The sequence below is a fragment of the Podarcis gaigeae genome, assembly GCF_964106915.1.
Source record: "Podarcis gaigeae genome assembly, chromosome: 2".
In the NCBI taxonomy this organism is placed as follows: domain Eukaryota; kingdom Metazoa; phylum Chordata; class Lepidosauria; order Squamata; family Lacertidae; genus Podarcis; species Podarcis gaigeae.
This window is the reverse complement of record NC_139679.1, coordinates 92,798,654-92,819,893: the sequence shown is the minus strand read 5'-3', so window position 1 is coordinate 92,819,893 and position 21,240 is coordinate 92,798,654. Positions and strand designations below refer to the sequence as shown.

General features: G+C 43.6%; 2 long non-coding RNA genes across 3 annotated transcripts in view; one reads left to right on the top strand and one right to left on the bottom strand.

Moving 5' to 3' along the window:
* Window positions 1-15,734, bottom strand: part of LOC310838108 — a 46,156-nt gene extending 30,422 nt beyond the window's left edge. The window contains exons 1-3 of the long non-coding RNA XR_014560674.1: window positions 15,153-15,734; window positions 9,044-10,780; window positions 519-654 (exon numbers count right to left, since the gene is read on the bottom strand). This is a non-coding gene — a long non-coding RNA (uncharacterized lncRNA). The remainder of the gene's footprint in view (window positions 1-518; window positions 655-9,043; window positions 10,781-15,152) is intronic.
* Window positions 7,560-12,924, top strand: LOC310838188. Of its 2 annotated transcripts, none has more exons than XR_014560777.1 (3): window positions 7,560-7,762; window positions 9,307-9,400; window positions 12,340-12,924. It is a non-coding gene; the product is annotated as an uncharacterized lncRNA (long non-coding RNA). The 2 variants fall into 2 exon arrangements; XR_014560778.1 differs by having other exon boundaries at window positions 7,560-7,826.
* Window positions 15,735-21,240: the final 5,506 nt, after the last annotated feature.

Genomic DNA, 21,240 nt, shown 5'->3' with positions numbered 1-21,240 from the left:
GGTTCGAATCCCTGCAACAGGGTGAGCTCCTGTTGCTCGGTCCCTGCTCCTGCCAACCTAGCAGTTCGAAGTCAAAGTGCAAGTAGATAAATAGGTACTGCTCCGGCGGGAAGGTAAACGGCGTTTCTGTGCGCTGCTCTAGTTCGCCAGAAGCGGCTTAGTCATGCTGGCCACATAACCCGGAAGCTGTACGCTGGCTCCCTCGGCCAATAAAGCGAGATGAGCGCCACAAACCCAGAGTCGGCCACGACTGGACCTTTCCCTTTACCTTACTGTTGTTTTGCCCTGATTAAAATCACTCTTCCACCCTCCACTGAAGGGAAACTTTAAGGTATCTGTATATTCCAGGGTCTCAAAATGTTGGCTCAGCGTACTAGTGAGCTACCTACCACTGCCCCCTCAAGTCCTCAGGCATGCACAGAGCTTGAGAGGCAGGTTATCTCTCATTAATATGAGATAAGGGAAAGGTAAGAAACATTCTCTGCTGTTACTCATAAAAGTCTCCTGCTGTTTCTTACCTGTTAAAAAATACAGTGGAAATGAAACCTCTGGAGCAGGGATCTGTATGGTATTGAGTGTTCTGTTCACCAGAGTTGGAAGCAGATGTTCTTGTGAGCTGGTGAATTGATTTGTGGATGTCTTTGTATTGCCAATCTAGACAGAAAACCAGAGGTGCAGACAAAATTATCAAAACATGGTCCACACCCAGTCTATAGCTGAAGATTGTACTTAAGAATATTTTAAAGGTTCTGCCCAATTCCAGCCCAATTCCACTGCCTACTTGTTTTTAGAAAATTAGTAATTCACTAGTCCTACTTGCAATGATTATTTTGAGAATGTGTTTGTTCTAAAAAGATAGTGGGAGGAATTAAACATCACACTCCTCTGATTGCTCCATCAGTGCAAACATTTATTTATTTATTTATTTATTGATTGATTGATTGATTGATTGATTGATTGATTGGAGGTTTTTAAGCAGAGGTTGGATGGCCATCTGTCATGGGTGCTGTAGTTGAGATTCCTGCATTGTACGGCATTAGACAAGATGGCCATTGGGATCCCTTCCAACTCTACAATTCTATGAGATCAGTTTGCCTGATGGAATTATCCCCCTCCCCTAGCACAATGTTCTGAGGGTTCTCCTACCCAACCTCCCCCGTATCAATTTGTGCCACAGGGTAAAGAGAGGGGGAAACCCCACTGCCCTAGTGGAAGTCCTTGTGCAAGGTTTGGCTGGATGCAGAGGGAGAAGACTGGGAGGAGGTGGTGTCAGAAGCTGATAAGGCAACAGGGTTTAGTGTGCAGAAGAGGCTGTAGCAGAGGACAAGTCGTGGCAGACTTAGAGGCAGGAGAGGAGGGGGCCAGGAGACAGAGATGAAGCAGGTTGCAGAAGAATCCAGGGAGGCTCCCCATCCTGGTGTGACCACCTCCCCTCCTCACTGGTCTCCCAGAACATGCAGGGAATTGAAGAGGCCAAAGCAATGAGAGACAAGGCGACAGAACCTTATGCTGCTGGGGAAAGAACTGGGGAAGGTGGGGACCTTCAGTCCTTGCAACTGACTCATTGTGGCAAGACCTTCTGGGAAGAGTTGCTCTGATCACTAGGCCTGCACTGTTTTGGTTTCTTTGACTAAAGAGTTAACTTCACTGACACTAGTGTCTTCTCATTGCTGACCTTCTCTTGACTCCAGCTCCTGACACTTCTGTTGACGGAGACTCATCAGATGAATTCCACCCAGTAGCTCCATACATCACTTCTTTTATTCACAGATTGTGTGCATGAGGCATTTCTTGTTTGCAACTTCATATATTATAATTTAAGCAGCTAAATGTCAGTTCACAGATTTTAAATACTTAATATGCCCAGCAAAATAGACATAAATCTAATTAGATGTACAACAGAGGAGTTTCATTTTCTCTTACATTCCTGTGAGTTAGATTGTTTAAGCTTGTGCATTCTATGTTTTGCACAAATAATGTATAGTGCAATCCAGAAATGCATTTGGCATGCATTTTATTTCCCACTTATGACATGATTCGAACCATATCTACGCTGTGGTAAGCCCAAATGCAGTCAATGAAGCTAGTTCCAATTAAGCGTTGATTAGGAGTGCATCCAAAAAAAAATTTGAGCTGGTCTTCAAGGAATTTAAAATTCCCTAAGTGTGCAATCCTAAGGCAGGGGATGGAGGCTGATGGCAGGGCATTAGCCATATCCAGTACTGTGTCAAGCCCTAGGTGACATGGAAATAAGGGTGGGGAATTGCTTATGCACTCCTACATCCTTTTCTATTTTTTCCCCTGGAAAAAATGGAACTGGACTATACCAACTCCAGGGCTACCAGTTCCCTCTCTGAGTTTGGAGTTCTTGGAAGGTGTTGGATCCAAGGCTTCCACACAGTTCTCCTTTGGCACACCTCTAACCCACCTCCAGATATCCCTTTTTCAGCTTTACCATTCCAACGGTGGTAGGTCTAGGGCTGGAAGGAGGGAATCTGACACAGATCTCAATCTCTGAGATCTCCAGTGACACTCGCTCCACTTTCAGAGAAGGAGATCTGATGCTTCCTATGGCCCCTGGAGGCTCACACAGGAGCCAAAGGGATTGCTGATCCCATTACACAAAAGGCAATACCTATCTTTATCTTTTTGTTCTAATAGAGTTGTCAGGACTGCCGCTAGGTCCCAGCTCACAGAGGACCAACGCCCAGTGGATATTATATACAAAAGTCTTTATTGAAGTTTAGTTTCCATTTCCAAGCTCTGGGCGCGCAGGCCCACGTCTTAACGCTAGACCGGCTAAGTCCCCTCTGACTCACTGCTCCACCCACACCAGTTTAAGATTCTAGCCCGGCTCCACCTCTTGCGCTGCTCTTTCCTGCGTTGGGTCCTTCTGCCCTCTGGGGTTCCCTCCTTCCTGGACTCCTCTGACGCGGAGCCTCCTGAGTCTTGCCCCTCCCTCCGGCGGGCTTTAGGACCTGGCTCCCTTCCCGGGCTCCCCGCTGTGCCGCGCTCCTGTACATTTGAACTTGGCGCGCGCGCCCAGCCGGTGACTTTCCTTCTGACCGTTTCCCCGCTTCCTGATGTGGGTGTTGCCAAACCTGACTCCTCTCCTCCCTCTGGTGGTGAGGACACTGGTCCCGACTCCTGGGACTCCCCCTCCCCACTGCGCTCTGGTGGAGACGCTGGCCCTGATCTCAAGCTGCTGTTCAGGGACTCCCCGCTGGCCCCTCCCTCTTGAGGTTTCTCCCTTGGAATCTCCCTTGCTCTGGCCACCGGCGCTCCCTTCTGTGAGTCCTCCGATTCGCTAGAGAGGCTTGTGGAATAACTCTGGCCACTGTCACTGCCTGCGCCCCCCTCGTACTCCTCCTCCTCACTCTCCATTTGCTCCCCCTCCTGTGTCTCTCCTTCTGAACCCCTGACAAGAGTCTTCAATAAAAAGTCTAATGCTCAAAACAGAATTCTCATTGGGTATCATATAATTCCCCATAATTTAGTAAAAGTTTGAATTAATCAAGGTTTGATTAAATTTTGCCAAACAACAGAAACCCCCTGGAAATTATGCTAGCAAGCTAAGTCAGCTCAGCAGAGCTAGATGGATAGGCCATTAGCATGGGACAAAAATACCATGTCTGGCCACCTCATAAGAATGCATGCCTCATAAGAACAGTGCCTATCAAAATGAAGCCCACCCTCAAACTAATGTGTTATTTGCCACGTCCTGGTTTCTCAGTCAAGGCCAATTATAACTGGCCTCATGATAATGAGGTAACGTCTCTGACTTTGGGTCAATTAAATGCTGTTCTCCTTTGTTTAACAGCTAGATGTGTTCTTAATAAACATATTTTTTGAGCCTCAAAAAAAATATATCAAACTCCAATAAGATTATACGGTAATTCAATAATAAAAACCTGCTCCTTTTTCTTGTTCTAAATTTAACTATTAATTAACCTACTTTGAAACACACAATTTTATAAGTAATAGTAATACTTTATTATTTATATGCCACCCATCCTACCAGATTGCCCCACCACTCTGGGCAGCTTCCAACAAATTAAAACATCAAACATAGTAAGACATCAAACATTAAAAACTTCCCTATACCCAAAAAGACCCAAAAGATGTCTTTTGACATCTGATGGGAGAGCATTCCACACAGCAGGCACTACTACTGAGAAGGCCCTCTGCCTGGATCCCATAACTCACTTCTCGCAATGAGGGAACCATAAGAAGGCCCTCAGAGCTGAAGCTCAGTGTCTAGGCTGAACAATGTGGGTGGAAACACTCCTTCAGGTATACAGGGCCAAAGCCATTTATGGCTTTAAAGGTCAGCACCAACACTTTGAATTGTGCTTGTAAATGTTCTGGAAGCCAATGTAGATCTTTTAAGATAGGTTTTATATAGTCCCAGCAGCTACTCCCAGTCACCAGTCTGGTAGCCACAATCTGCATTAGTTGTAGTTTCCAAGTCATCTTCAAAGGTAGAACGCATTGCAGTAGACCAAACGGGAGATAACCAGAGCATGTACCACTCTGACAAAACAGGGCATAAGCAGGTAGGGTCTACAGTTGCCCTTGAAATAGAATTGATCTGTACGCCCATGGACAGCTGTGAGTTCAAAATGACTCCCAGGCTGCGCACCTGGTCCTTTAGGGGCACAGGTACCCCATTCAGGACCAGAGAATCCCCCAAACCTACCCATCACCTGTCCCAGTTATTCCTCAAACAGTAAAAAAAATCCAAAAAATACCTCTCCAAACTGGATGAATGGGCAACAAAATGGCAAATGACGTCCAATACAATTATAAATTGATGCACTTTGAGGCAACATTTTATAAATTCTCCTATCAATTTCCAGAGGAATAGCTGTATTAGTCTTTTGCAGCAAAAACAACAAAACCTTGCATTCACATATAGACTGATGTACTTTGAACTGGCCATGACTAACCAGTGAAGTGATATTGTTCTCATGATATCTCAATGAAAATGCCAATTCACATGTTCTGTGGCAAATTCCATGCTAGGGCGGCAAATTCCATGCTAGGGATTGTAAGACAAAAGACTGAAAATAAAATTGCCAGTATCATAATACTTCTATGTTGCAGTCACTTCTGGAATAGTGTATGTAGTTGACACATCTCAAAAAGAGCACTGTACAGCAAGAAAAGTAGCAACTAAGAAATATGAAGGGATTGAAGTACCTTCCCTACAAGGAAAGCTGAAGGGGGTCAGTTTATGTGTTTTAAATATTACTAAGGGCAGAGGAACACAATAAAGGTTTATAAAGTGATGCATGGTATAGAGGAAGATAGGCTTTCCCCCCTCTATAATCCTTAACACTAGAACTCCTGGCAACAGACTTACTCCACTAAAAGTTATCTAATAAAATTTGACTAGCAGACAAAAGCAACAGGTGATGGCTGCAGCCGCATATTACTTTAAATAGGATTACAGAAATGAATAGAGAGCAAGTCTTACCATGATAGCCAAATGGAACCTATATGTTTAGAGAGAATTGTTCTGCATAATAGTTGTTTATTTGCTGTATTTGTATTGCCATCCAATACAACACAAAAATGACAATAACAATTTTTTCTCTAGGTGGCTGTCAATAAAAGGACGGACCATTAGCCATGGCAATTCATTTCAATGGGTCTACTCTGAGTAAAGATTGGTTGACTACAAACCTTTTTAACAAAATCTCTTATCCCAAAATCTCATGGAGCCATAAAAAATGTTAAAGTTAAAAGGCCTGAGAAAATATATTCAAGGACACAAACAAACAAACACAAAATCCAGAGCATAGGTTCCAACCTCTCCAGGAAGTGCATTTCATGACTGCTGGGTTCTACAAGCTACCCAGCACACTTCGTTTGGCAGAGGCATTCTGTGAAGATTTTGGGGTTGAGGTAGGTGTATGTGGAAGGATATGTAATCCTTCAGGTAACCTGGTACCTGTACTAGGTTAAAAAAACACCACTTTGAATTGGTCCCAACAATAAACTGGAAGCCAGTGCTAATAGCAAAGTACCAGCATGATGTGATCATATATATCACTAAGTGTTTTTGCACAAGCTGAAGTTTACAGACCATTTTCAAAAGGTGCATTCCATGCACAACAATGCATTACAGTACAGTAATCCATCTGGGTATGGATAACTGTTGCAAGGCTATCTCTGTCCAGCTAAGAGTCGCAGTTGACTTCTTTGCATAAGCTGGGTCCCACCCCCATACTGTTATTTTTCATGCTGCCATTATAGAACAAGGGAGGTGTTCATGGTAAGTTCCGGCACCTATCTTCCGGTAAAAATAGCACTGCCCCCCTAAAAAAAAAAAAAAAGAAAGGAAAGGAAAGGAAGTACAGGCTTGCAAAATTCCCTGCGCGGTCTGGAAAGGATGACATGCAAGACAGCGCCAGTTCGGCTGTGGGCGAAAAGGGAGCTGGAAACCCTGGGAAAGAAAAAGGGAAAGGGCTCTGGAAAGAACCGCCGCAGGGTGCGCCAAACCCGGGGAGACACAGACAGGCCCGGCAGCCAGACACGCATGGGAGGGAGGACAGGTCAATAAGGCACCGGCAAGAAATACGGAGGGGAAAACGTGGAGCAACAACCTTCAAGGGAGACGGTGCAAAGGGCCAGCGTGGCAAGAGGGCGTTCTGACACAACCACGTTTGTAAAACGAATGAATTCAGAGAAGCGTCTGCAAAACACAAACAGGGACCAGTGCTTCCTTGCAATACAGTACAGGAAAATGGACCTACCGGGGGCGGGGGTTGGAAGCAGCTTAAAATGCCGCCAGTACGCAGTGCTTTTCCCCCCTCCCTATTTGGCACATCATTTTCATGAAGCGTTTTCCTGCTCCGGTTTCTGTCGACGAGGGGATGGAAGAAAGAAAAAGAACGAGGTGCCTTCGTTTTCCCCCTCAGCCAGGGAACACAACAACGGAGACTGGTGGTGGGGAGATCATTTTGACGAGGGAAAGGCCATGAGGCAGATTTGTCAGGCGCGCGCAAGCACAGACTTTACACAGTGAGGCACCCCACGCGGGTTTTCCGCACCGTCCTAACGTGCAGCTTTGGCCCTTAAAGGAAAGGCGAATGCAGCCGCCGAGGCAGCCTCTCCCTCCCGGCGCCCTCCTCGGGAGTCCGCGTCAGCCCCACAAGGACCCCGCCTTGCCCCGTGAGCAGCAGAGCTTCGACCACGGCCACATACAAATACAACACACACAGAGACAGCACCCGAGTGAGGGCGGGACCTAGACGGGGGTTTAGGAGGAGGAAGCACGAGGCGGTCATGCAACCGCCTCAGCCCTCGAGGCCGTTGCTAGGCTAGGCTGGCTGAGGCCAGCTAGGCCAAGAGGGAGGGGGGAAGCACGCCCTGGCCACGCCCCGAGCACGTTCTCCTCCTCGTGGGCTCGCGCGCCGCGGCCCCGCCCCCCTCACGCGGCTCCACACGCTGGCGGGAGGCACCAACGGCCGCAGGGAGGAGGACAGCGCCAGGGAGGGACGGTTAAGGGAGGGGCTGCTGGCCCGAGGACTCCTGCGAGCGACGCGGAGCCAATGAGAAGCCGCGCTCCCTTCTCGCTCGCTCCTCTCAACGCCCCGCCCACCGGCCGCTTCGTTAACTAAGTATCTGCGCCTTGTCTCCTGTTGGCAATAAAAATATATAAAGATGTTTACCACACGATAAGGGTCGGGACGGATCTGCCCCCCCCCCCCGTCGTAGAATTTCAGCCCGTGCCTCGCATATGTTACAATGTGTAGTAGGGTTGTCAAGGCAAACCTTTTTTTTATCGTTATCATTATTATGAATAATAGCAATGACAGGTGCGACGCTGCTTTCATTTCACTTTCAATTTGTACGGTATACCGCCTTTCTGTATTGCTGCACAGAAGTTGGTTTACAAGCTTTAGGAACAAGATCATGCAGTTTACAACAGTCTGAGCCAATTAAGCAGACAAACAAAAGTCATAATGAAAGATGACTTGTAATGTGTTTCGGAAGAAGGTTCTAGCAGCCTAAACAAGGATGCGTTGAATCTTCACAGAATGCGTTTTCATAGTCCGCGCCTCCTCCTTGGGCTACCCTTTATGATTACTTTTTTTGGTATATAAGAACATATGGAACCTGAAGTTTGGATATACACATCTCAACTCCAGAATGCAAGGAATGTGCAGGTTGCAATGGGATGTGCTGAAATTCTTCCCGACAGCTGTGGTACAGTAGCAACATCCTCTTTTGAATCTGGCCTCTTGGCAAAAGCGGAGCATGAAGACGATGGCCTTTCCCTAATCCCTCTCCCACAAGCAACAGTTGCTGAAAACCCCTCCTTTGTGCAACTGTTGAAAATGCAAGAGCCCTGTCCTCCTTTTCCCACCACCAGGCAAATTTAACTCCTTGCTAATAGCTAAGGACAGGCATAGGCAAATTCGGCACTCCAGATGTTTTGGGACTACAATTCCCACCATCCCTGTCCACTGGTCCTGTTAGCTAGGGATCATGGGAGTTGTAGTCCCAAAACATCTGGAGGGCCGAGTTTGCCTATGCCTGGCTAAGGGCATCTGGCTGGCAACTGTTGGAAATAGAAAGTAGATTAGAGGCATATCTGGTCTGATGCAGCAAGGCCACTCTTAGGTTCCTGAGGCAATGATGAATGTCCATGTGACAAAGACACATACACACAACACACGTGCATCTCGACCCATATACCTGCAAACTGATGGACTGTCAGACTGTATCTCATAGTAAGCCAAATAATGCTTCCTTTACTTAACTGATTGGGGTGTGTGTTTAAAAAAATATTAGGACACAGAAAAAAGAAATGTGAAAAAGCAAACATCTCCTTGTCAGCAGTGATCCCTCCCCCACAACTGCCAGTAGATATTTATGTAAAAACCCTCTGGGGGACAACTCCTCTATGGGAGGGGGGTAATTGGAGACATAGTCTGAATTTCATGGTGGCAAATGATGACCGTTTGACAGAAAGATTAATAGCCACAATGTGGCTCTGGCTGGCTGCAAAACGTGTGTTATTTATAGTCACCTCACACTGTTTTTCTCAGCAGTAATCTGGCTCCCTCACGATAAAGCACTCGGTCTTTCAGCTTGGAGCCTGTCCCCTTTGGGAAAAGGTTATTGGGGGAGGAAAAACATACAGTGCTCATTATTTTATCATTTTGTGCTGGTGACTACAATTGTAACCAAAGATATGTAGCAATAGATTTGCATTGAGTGTTGCCCTGGCAGCAGTATATTCTAAAGATAATTTGTTCAGTGCACTAAGGAAAAGTATATTTGGTGTTTCAGGTAAGAGGAGCCAGAAAATATTTGAAGTATTATACTTAGGTAAATCACAGACTACTGAACCTGGATGTTCTATTGGAAATTAATATTTTGTGAGGTAAGATTAAGAGAAATTCACTGTTAGCCTAAACTACCAATAAATTTTAATGTATATTTTGCAGAATCGCTGGTGTCAATGTTTCTGATCACATCTCAGTTTATATAATATACTTCCTGCCTAGTCAAGTTTTCTTGGTAAGATGGAAATTAACTGAGGAAAGAAGTGGGAATGACTGAGAGGAAACTGAAATAGCAGCGAGCCTTGTAACGAACCAGTGCTTTTTCTGGGGGGGGGGGACACAGGGGTACGCATACCCCTAAACATTTTGTGAATCTAAGTTTGGCCTCATTGAGGGGCAGTATTTTAATATGAGTAGGAAAATGAGAGTACCCCTAAACATTTTTAAGCAAAAAAGCACTGTAACTAACTATAACCAACACTTATTAATGTATTTGCTCATGAATCCATACAACACTAGGAAAATTAGGACAAACTGCCCCACCCGTATGACAGAGTCCACAGAAACATTGCCAAGATTTTATTGCGCACTAGCTTAGATTTCTAACTTGACCTAACCTAACTTGATCTAACAGGGCGGCTAATAATATAACAAATCAGGGCTGCTCACAAGGCTTGTTCAGCGGGTACATATTGATTGGGGCCCAGGCTCTTAGCTTTCCTTTTAAAAGAAAGTAAATAAATTGGCAGTACAAAGAAAGTTAGGAAGCAAAATGTGGAAGCAACTTTCCAAAGCATCAGCAGGCATCAAAGCATCTGGAGGGGGGCCTCTAGAGCAGCAGAAAAAATAGGAAAAGCTGTTTGTTTTGCTCCTAGCTTGACACTGGACAGATGAAAGTCCTCCATGTACACATTATTTCATTTATTCCCCAAGTGTGCTGCCTTTACAGTATAAAAAACAATTGGCTGGCAATTGTTTTACTCAGAAGTAAATGAGGCCTCCTTCCTACTGAAAAGAAATTGTGACTTTGAAAGTTGCCACCACCACCATTTTTCATGTCTCACACACAGCCACCACTGACCTGATTGCCATCACTAGGCTGTTATTTATAGTTATTCTTATACAGGAAGTATAAAACAAAAATAAAAAATGACTCAGCAAATACAACCATAAAAGCATCAAACACTTTACAGTTGTAACAAGTTAAAAATTCATATAGACTGTACTTCAACACAATGCTACTTTTTTGTTTATCAAGACTGGCAAAATGGGAAGGGGAATGCACGTGGTTAGATGGCTGGTTGTTGTTGTTGATTTGTGTCTCATTTTTCCTCCCAGAGGCTGTGTACAGTGTTTTCTCCTCTCCCCTTTTAATCTTCACTACGTTTCTGTGGGGTAGGCTAGGCTTGGAGTTGGTAGTTCAGACACCAAAGCTGTGAAACTGCACATATTAGAGTCCTTTTTGTGTGTTGGCATCCCTGAAGCCAATAAAATAAATTGTCCACTAAATATAGATGATATTTTGAATTAACCTTATCCTATATCTGCTTAATTACAACTCAAATGTCTTGACAGTGCTTCAGTAAAGAGAGAGAGAGAGATTTGGTAATTTGTGTACAGGCTTAACTCAGAGGAGGAATAATAAAGATGCTATCAGTGTTGCATACATTTTTATTTCACTTCTATCTTCCCTTTTACTTGAACACTTATGGTCATTAAAATTCTGAAACCCTAAATTTTGTATTCGAAATTTAGCATGCAAATAGATGTCACATGCAAATTTAGTTACTGGTTGACCTTTCATAATTAAATGTACATGGACTCATTTGGTAATTTACAGCATTTTAAGACCTTGATCAGAATATTAAAAGTCATACCACAAGGAAAGGATACCAGTATTAAAAGCTTGTGCAAGAGTAACAGATTCCTCAGTGTTGAAATGAGTGTTAGAGGCATTTGTTTGAAAGGTAAACATCCTTCCCAAGAGCATCATGGAGCTGATCGTTCCCACTTGGAGACCATCTGCACAGGGCAACTCAGAGAGCAGTGCTGGTGCATCCTTTATAAATTAAAAGGGAAAAAAAGTCAGTTGTATTTTTGAACCATCAGCCATCCCCTCTCCTCCATAATTTATCGTTTTCATGATAGCCCTTTTTGCTTGTCTTCACCTCAGTACTTATCTAACAACAGGCAGTGATTATCTCAGGGGCAGCTTCCTTTTCTTCTGACATCCTTTAATTAAACTATAACCCTTGCTGAGCATAGACTAGAAAAATATTGGAAGAAAAATATCTCACCAAAGTCTCATTAGACCACTATTATTTATGAAACTGCAACTGCTCTGTAGAGAAGTAGCTGAGGGGAAGCTTTAATGATATCTCTATAAATTTACCCTTGAGCTTGACACACTTTGCTGCACCTTTTTTATGGTCTGATTCTAGCAGCTAGTGCTTGGCAAGTAATGGTTTATGGTATGGCTAGTTACAACAACAGAACAAAATAAGAAGAAGGAGGAGGAGGAGGAGGAGGAGGTGGCGGCGGAGTTGTGGCACAGCACTCACACCACAAGTCATACAAGGATGTCATAGTGACAAGAAGCACTGTTGGAAGTATTGACGTATTGATAAAAGCTATCATTGCCATGTGCCCTGGTAAAGCTTCCAGGATGTAACATTCTTCTGCAAGACTGCTGGATAACAAAATTGGGCACAGCACTGTTAGACACTCCACACCTTCAGCTCTGGTCTTTTATCAATACTCACTGTTTTGTGGCATCCAATGACAGAGGAAACAATGTAGACTGGCGCAACAATCCCCCATTTACCTGGGAATAAACTTCCATTGGATTAAATAAGATTTCTGTGTAGACAAAGTTCCACTGAGTGTCTTTAGTTCTTTGATAAACACATTGCAAAGAAAAATCCCAAAATTTCTGTTACTTGGATTGTAAATGTTCTAAGAGGTTATTACAGCAAGCCTTCCGTTTCTATAGAAATGTGGGTGCAGTAGACAAAAAAAAAAATGCATTTTTTTTCAGGGTAAGGCATGCAAATACCACAGGATGCACAAGATGAGCAGGAAGGTTATTTTGCTACTGACATCTGCAAAGGGACTTTATAACATTTAGAAAGTGCCTTGAGTTTCAAAGTTCCATAGATTTTATTTTATTTGCTTCTGTGTCTTGAACTAGTTTCTCCTGCTTGCTTTAGCATCACATAGACTTATCTAATTTCTCCATATGCTGATTAAATTATACAAGGAATAGATCAATGTCCCGTGAAATGTATGTAATGAAACAGATAATTTGTGCATTTCAACCTCTTCTCTCACTCCTACACATGACTTTGCATGTGAATGTTTAAGGCCTATGGTGGTTTTTTCCACCCTACTACTGCAATTTAATCACATTACATAACTAACCCACTGCTATTTTTAATTATTTTTTTCTTTTAATACATTTTGACTGGCATGAAGGGTCTTTCTTGAAATGAACGTTCCAGCATACTTATGGGCAAGGAAGAGGATGCAAAAACACCATCTTCCTTTCTGGCAGTGTGTGCTTAGGAAATACAACACATACAGTGGGTTATGTAACATCACACAATCATTTCTGAGTCATGCACACACTTACCTCACAATGGGCCTGGCTAAAATTAGACTCCCATTCTTAAGAATCAGAAGTTTCCCCCTTCTTCTCCATTGCTGTTTAAATATAGCAGATTTAAAGAATAATCCTACGCATGTCAACTCAGAAGCAAATCCCATTGAGTTCACTGGGGCTTGCTCCTAGATAAGCGGTATAGGATTGTAGCCTAAACCAATTTGATTTGCTGTATTTACATATGCATGTGTGTATGTCTTGCTATATACATAAAAATGTAGGTGTCATCACATTCTGCCATTTGCATGGCCAATAGGAGGCCACGGCAACTGCAGCATGAGGAATAGCAGGCAGGCCCAGGCGAACTGTTTAACAGAGGGGGAGCGCCTCCTGCCTCCATCAAATGTGTGTGCAGCAAGGTGGCATATGTTGAGGGCGTGGATGAGGTGTAAAGGGGGGTGATTTGGTTAGATGGAGGGAAAGGACAAAGGCATAGGTGGGGTTGGCGAGCAGGAACAGCAGCATATCTCCAACATTTCTCAGATGAAAAGAGGGACATTTCTCACTTCCCCCAGATGATCCTCCTAAACCCCCCCATTTCTTTATTTTATTTTATTTTATTTTTATTGGCTTAAGAAAATTATACAGACAGCAAAACGAAGAAGCCTAAATTAACATTGCATTCTACCAATAAGAAATAATAACTATTACAATAATGAACATACTAAAAATATATTTACTTCCCCTTTTGAACAATATATTACATTATATTATTACATTATACATTATATGCATTACATTATATACATTATATATTACAATATATATTCCCCTTTTGAACAATATATTACTATTCTATAAGAATCTATTATATCCTTTGCTGTCCCATATATTATTTTATTTCCCAAATTCAACCTAACCCTCCCCTCCTCCCCACTGCTTCCCTTCACCTGTGTGAGATCTTCCCATCATAATATTTTTTTCTAGTTGCTTTAATAAAATAGAATAACATGAAACCTGTTAAATTATAATTACTTCTTTTGTCCTTACACGCTCAACCCCCCATTTCTGTGTCCCCCCCCAAAGAGCATTTCCTATCAGAAGAATGGCGAGTGCCACTACCACTTCATCAACAGAACACAGCGCACACCCTCCACCATTCTGAGAAAACCCCTTAATCCCAAATTTATTTTATTCTTTGGTAGATTTACAAAAAGAAAAACACACACCCCAATAAATAAATATTAGAAAAGGGGAAGATTAGATGCAGATGCACAAAGCATTTTTTTTTTTAAAAAAGTCAGAACTCCTTGCGCTCTGCTCTGTTCCTCCTTTCTTCCCACCTAGTGCTGCCCTACCCTCTGCCTGCCCCTCAGAGCCAGCGCCTCACCCGGGGCTGGGCTCCAGTGGAGGCAACCTGGCCTCCTTGCCCGCTCTCCATCAGCCACTACGAGCCGCCCAAGGAAGAAGGTCAGCAGCAGTGGCCATGGAGAGGCCATGGGATGCTCCCACTCAGCCACCACCACTCGGGACAAGCACCAGCTCATCCTGTTGCCAAGCTTCATGGCAGCAGCACTGGCAGGGGAAATAGGAACGTTCTGTGCTCAAATCAGAAGCTGGGATGGCTTTCATAATTCTGGATCTGGAAAATCAGGACATTTGCAGGGTATGCAGCAGCCCCTAGAATATGCACAAAATTTTCTAACTGCAAACGTACCTGGCTTTCCTAAATTAAAACTGGAGGATAGCTTTTGGCCATGTATGGTTGAAGGCATTCTGATTTTGTGTTAAATTTAGATCATATTATATGTGGAAGAATTGTGGTCATAACAGTTTATAGTACCCTGAGGTCAGCAATTAGAACCAGGGAGATGTGTGGCATTAATTTAAAAGCACTATGCCACCCCCACCCCCAGCATATAGAAACAAAGAACTTGGGTTCAGCGCTGTCATTCAGTCACAATCCTCAGCCCTATTGCGCAGGAGGGGAAGATTTCAAGTGGGTAGGGAGAAAAAAAAAGGTCATCTGCAAGTGCTAAAAAGTACTGCAAGGCTTCCTGTTCCAGACTGGGTGGAGCCCTACGTAGGAACACTCCTGTTGGAGGCTGGGGATGCACTGTAACATTTAGTTACAGGTTCCCACTTCTTCAAAAGAGTGACCGTGTCTTCTGCCCATCTATACTGTTTTCCCTTCCCTAACTTTTAGCCCATGATCTAGCACAAGACAGTCACAGGACTATGAGACCTACCGTCGTTTAGTTGCAACAAACTGCCTTCCTTATTCATCCATCGAAGCCAAATGTTTTCACCGTTCATGAGGGAATTTCATACACCTTAGTGCTGTTAACTGAATGCAGTAGGTTACAACAAAGCTATGAAGAGTTGTGAGGTTGCGTTAGCAGATTCTGAAGGATAGGAAAGGAGAACAAAGCTACCTTTGAGGTTATGCTGCATATTGCTTTAAGAGATTGGGAGAGAGGCAGCTGGCTCTATTCCACACTATGTCCAGCTGTATGTATTGGAAGGTTCTGGGGATCATCAGCTGATGTTTTTGTTGTGTGCAGTTAAAGCAGCATGACCAGAGGTCAGTTCTTAGCTGGCTAAATGGATTTGCTAAACTTAACTGTGAATAGACTTCTTATTACACTAAAAGAGACTGAGCAGGAGAGCGGGGAAAGCTTTGCAGGGTTACAGCTTGATGAGGAAAGGTTCATCAGTATTTATTAGATATACATTTCCTTAGAGAAGATATTTGCCTTTACTCTATGTTGGGGCACTTTATGAAATATCAGTGTCACACAGACACAAATGTATCTTAATGCTGTTGGCACAATAAACTAGAATAGGGCTGGGGAGTATGTGATGCCAGGGGCAAACGAAGGCTAACCAACACTCGGGGCGGGGCAAACTGCCAGTTGCACATGCGTTGCACCGCTATGTACGACGCATGTGTGGCGTCGCTATGTACAGCACGTGTGTGACACCATGCATGCATTGTACACAGTGGTTTGCCGCCGCCGCCTGAGCACTGTACGGACGGTGGCGGGATCCTCTGCTCGTGGCTGCAGTGGCAGTGGAGGGAGCCTCTGCTTGCAGCTGTAGTGGCGATGGAGAGATACCACCACCGTCTGTACGGTGCTCAGGCGGTGCTGGCGGCAAACTGTTATGTACAGTGCATGTGCGGTGTCGCTATGTACAGTGCATATGTGTGATACCATGCATGCGTTGTATGTAGTGGTTTGCCGCTGGCGCCACTTGAACACTGTACGGACGGTGGCAGGATCCTGTGCTTGCGGCTGCAGCCTTGAATGGAGGATCCTCCACATGCGGCTGCGGTGGCGCATGAGCTGCTTACACCGCCGCGCCCAAGCCAAGCACGCCATGGGGTGCCTTCTTGTTACCCCTCCAGACATGGCACCCAGGGTGCACTGCCCCCCTGACCCCTTGCGACGCCACTGTGTAATGCTGCAGGTGTTGTTGGACTTCAGTTCCTGTCATCTCTGACCATTGATCATGCTGGCAGGGACTGATGGGAGCTGTAGCCCAGCAACATCTGGAGGGCCACAGGTTCACTATCTCTGAACTAGAGTAAACATTTCTAAGGAGAAGATTGAAGTATTGCAGTAACAGCCCTTCAGGAACTGATTACATACAACATTGCAATGCATCAGCCTCCGGTGATCAATGGAAAGTCCCAGGACAAAGTCTGAGGGACTTTTTCTTCATAATGTTTCAAGTCTAACCAGCATGAGACAAAAAGCAACTAGTTATGTTTCATCACTGTGCCACTGCCACAAACAAACATAATTCAAGGAAATAAATGGTGACTATGCTCTTATGCAACCCTGAAAATCACTACATTTTTAGGATTACTCTTCTCTGGTACAGCTGTGGAGTCATACATTTTCACACTGCTAATATATTAAAATCAGTAAAAATGTGTTCTGTTGCTCTTATAGTCTGATTTGGTTAAATAGACAATATGTTGGTGTATTACATTTTTAAAAAGTAAGTCAATCAAACATATATAAAGAAAGTAGGGTTGTAATTTTTTCTTGATTTGAGGGGTTTTTTTCAATCAAGCAGTGTATAAATTTAATGAAATACATAAAATAAAGAAAGTTAGAAAACAAAATGTGAAGGCAGCATTCAAGTCTTAGAATTAGGCAGATACAGAGGTGCAGCTGTTGCAAAGGACACTTGGTTACTTAATCACTGTTGCTAAGCCATCAGAAGGAAGGAATGTAAGGGATTTCCTGTATCTTCCCTGCTGAAGTGATTGATTCTCTTCTAACAAGAGCAACTTGTAGCGAGACATGCAGGTACATGAACAAAGTGAATGTTGGCTTATGCTGTGTGGCTGATAGAAATTAAACACAGTAGCATGGAAACAATCTTATGGGGAATTGGCATGCCTGTTCTTTCAGACATCTTATTTTTTGTGTGTGGCCCCTGAATTACTTTTAGATCCTATACTTCAACAGAACAGCTTGTAACATTTTAAAGGCTGGGTCTTGGAACTGAACTAGTTTGTTTTGTAAAAGGATGAATTTGGGCTGGTTCCTTTTTAAAATGATTTATCAGACACTGGGTTGGCTGAACTGATACTTTAAAATAGCAAGATATGAAGGAAAAGGCAACTATCACTGGGTGTAATTAAATTACGAGTGCATGCGTAACTTCTAGCCTAGAATCTGCTCTAATGAGCTCTTTCGTCACAACTGGCCTCCAAAAATGAAGATCTATTAGTAATCACTTATGTTTTCTTCTGTGCACAATTACTTGACCCAGTTTTATTTACTGCAGCTGAATAACTGTTCTTTCACTTATCCCACTGCCACCATAATGTCTGAGTCACACTGCATGCTGTTGATTTCCACATTCTTTTCACTGCAGTCAACTTGGAGTATCACTAATAAGACCATTAATTACTTGTAATCATGGTCAATGAGAGGCTGATATTTTCAGGTCATGAACCTAAGACTTTCAACACATCAGCTATACGGGAATGAAGGTCAGATTAGTCATTTTTTTCCAGCACAGTCTTTTCCATATATATATATATATATGCTCACTGAGTGCTCACTGGAAGGACAGATCCTGAAGCTGAGGCTCCAATACTTTGGCCACCTCATGAGAAGAGAAGACTCCCAGGAAAAGAAATACCCTGATGTTGGGAAAGATTGAGGGCACAAGGAGAAGGGGACGACAGAGGACAGGATGGTTGGACAGTGTTCTCGAAGCTACTAACATGAGTTTGACCAAGCTGCGGGAGGCAGTGGAAGACAGGAGTGCCTGGCGTGCTCTGGTTCATGGGGTCACGATGAGTCGGACACGACTAAACGACTAAATAACAACATATATACACACACACATGTGAACATGAAATTTATTACGGTCAGAGACCAGCTTGTGAAACACAAATGGAACTACAATCCCAAAAGCAAAACAAACATTTAAAACAATATACTGTACAACAATGGATTTTAAGGTTAAAAATGTGGTAGGCATATAAACACATAAAAACTTTAAGATAGACTACCCTAGAGAAATGACCCAGAGTTACCCGTGGATTCGAGTTTGGGAATTTTCTTAACAAACTATATTGAATCGGGGGATGGTCTGTGCCTACAGATCTGTGCACAGAATCTGGTGACCATCTGGGTCGTCTTGTGATCTTTGCCTAACAGGAGAAAATCGAATTTTTGCTTTACTGGCAGGTCAGCAAGCCTCACCAGCAGGGGTTCAATGGTTTCTCTACGTGCCTCATCGTAAAAGGGGCATCTAAAAAATATGTGTTTGGGGCTTCCTATATCCCCCAATGGACAGGTGCAAATTCTCTGGTCATATGGGACTTTTTAAAAGGATTCTTCCAAGACCGGTGAGGGCAGAGCCAAGCTTCTGGCAAGTGTAAAAGCCCTTCTTACACTTTTGGATACAAGAAAAAATAGATACACACACACATATACATATACATACACACATACACACACACATAAAATTTATGCAGCGCTTGATTGTAAAAAACAACAACCCCACAACCAAAAAACCACAAGAAAATAAAGAAGATTGTACAGTCTTATTTTAAAACATACAAAAGTTAAAATACAAAAACAGATTAAAATTCCCTCAAATTTCTAAGCAGCTGGGTAGGTTTGTCTAAGCAGGAATGTTTTCAGCAGACACCAGAAAGAGTACAGTGAAGGTGCCTACTTGATCTCAATAGGGAGGGAGTTACAAAGGATTGGCACTGCCACACTAACCTATCTCCTCTGTCTCCCACTTACTACACTACACTTGATCTTATGGATGACACAGCTTCTTGCTTTCATGGTCCTCCAGTGGGCAAGGAGGCAAGCCATTCTCCTGTACCCAAAGAACCAGTCACTGCCACGGTGGGGCAAGTAAGAGACCTCCCCCACCCAAATAAAAGTTTGTAAGCTTCTGTAAGGGTGCCCCTGCTTCTTCACATTTCAAAAACTGTGTGGAACAGGAAGAACATGGGTAGGCAAACTAAGGCCTGGGGGCTGGATCTGGCCCAATCACCTTCTAAATCCTGCCTGCAGATGGTCTGAGAATCAGCGTGTCTTTACATGAGTAGAATTTGTGCTTTTATTTAAAATGCATCTTTGGGTTATTTGTGGGGCACAGGAATTCATTCACCCCCCCCCAAAAAAAATATAGTCTGGCCCCCCACAAGATCCGAGGGACAGTGGACCCTGTTGAAAAGGTTTGCTGACCCCTGAGGAGGAAGGTTCCTGAGGAAGTTGTGCCTGCCATACCTGTAGCTGAAGCCCATCCAAAGGCTTTCTCAGAAGGAATGTGGTGAGATTCCTCTTGCAATCTCGCCACTGCAATAACTGCAGCCTGCAGCCACTGTGACTACATGTGACATCTGAGGCAGGGCATCCAAGTACAGTGCATGACATCCCTTGCACTGCACATCTAGGTATAATATGATCTGCTTCAGCTATGCCAAGAATAGAAAAGAGTTGCAGTAGATGTTGCTTCAGGCCATTTCATCTCTGTGGTTTTATTATCCCTTGACTCTCCCTACGGCCACCCCTGTAAGCCTACCTTCCTCTGGAAAGTTGTTCAAGTTGCTTCAGAGTTGTTCTTTCTGCCACCAGATTTATTATTTGCTGGTTTTATTAATTTGCAAAATTTCCTGCCCAGCCAACATTAAGAGACGATATCATGACTGTTAACAGTATAGAATCAGGAATGAATTACAACCGAAAAACAAATGCAAAACATATCAGAAATCTGTAGATCAGATTTATATATCACCCTTCAGGGAGAGTCTGGGTGAACAGGTGCTTATCTGATTTTCATTGGAACAGCATCCCAAACGGGAGGTGCAACCACACTAAAGACCCTGTTTTTAGTGGACCTAAGACAAACTTCAAAAGCAGTACTACTAAGAGTGTCTTTCCCAAGGCTCAAAGTGATCTGGCAGGGGTATACTGGGTAAGGTGTTCCTGAAGGTAACCAGATTTTAACTGCTGCATTTCATAGAATATGAGTACAGTGGTACCTCAGGTTGCAGACACTTCAGGTTACAGACGCTTCAGGTTACAGACTCCGCTAACCCAGAAATGGGTTCAGAAAGAGAACAGAAATTGTACGATGGCGGTGTGGTGCCAGCAGGAGGCCCCATTAGCTAAAGTGGTACCTCAGGTTAAGAACAGTTTCAGGTTAAGAACGGACCTCCAGAATGAATTAAGTTCTTAATTCTTATAGACTTATAGAGCTGGAAGGACCATGAGGGAAATCTAGCCCATTCCCCTGCAATGCCGGAATCTTTTGCCCCACATGGGGCTCAAACCTGTGACCCTGAGATTAAGAATCTCACGCTCTACCAATTCAGCTATCCCAGCAATTGTTCTTTTTACAAATTAAAAAAATCTACTTTATACAATTGGGTAGCTTTGCAATACTACATAATCCTTATATATAGTGGTACCTCAGGTTAAGTACTTAATTTGTTCCAGAGGTCCGTACTTAACCTGAAACTGTTCTTAATCTGAAGCACCACTTTAGCTAATGGGGCCTCCTGCTGCCGCAGCGCTGCTGCTGCATGATTTCTGTTCTCATCCTGAAGCAAAGTTCTTAACCTGAAGCACTATTTCTGGGTTAGTGGAGTCTGTAACCTGAAGCATATGTAACCTGAAGCATATGTAACCCGAGGTACCACTGTACACAGTTTTTGTTACAAAGATATCAGTGAAAAAAAGGAAACTATGGAACCGAGTAATGAGAGATTTTGTGCTGTGTGATGCGTTCCGGTTTTTGACTTGTTTTCATATGCATTTCTTGGGAAAATACAGTGGTACC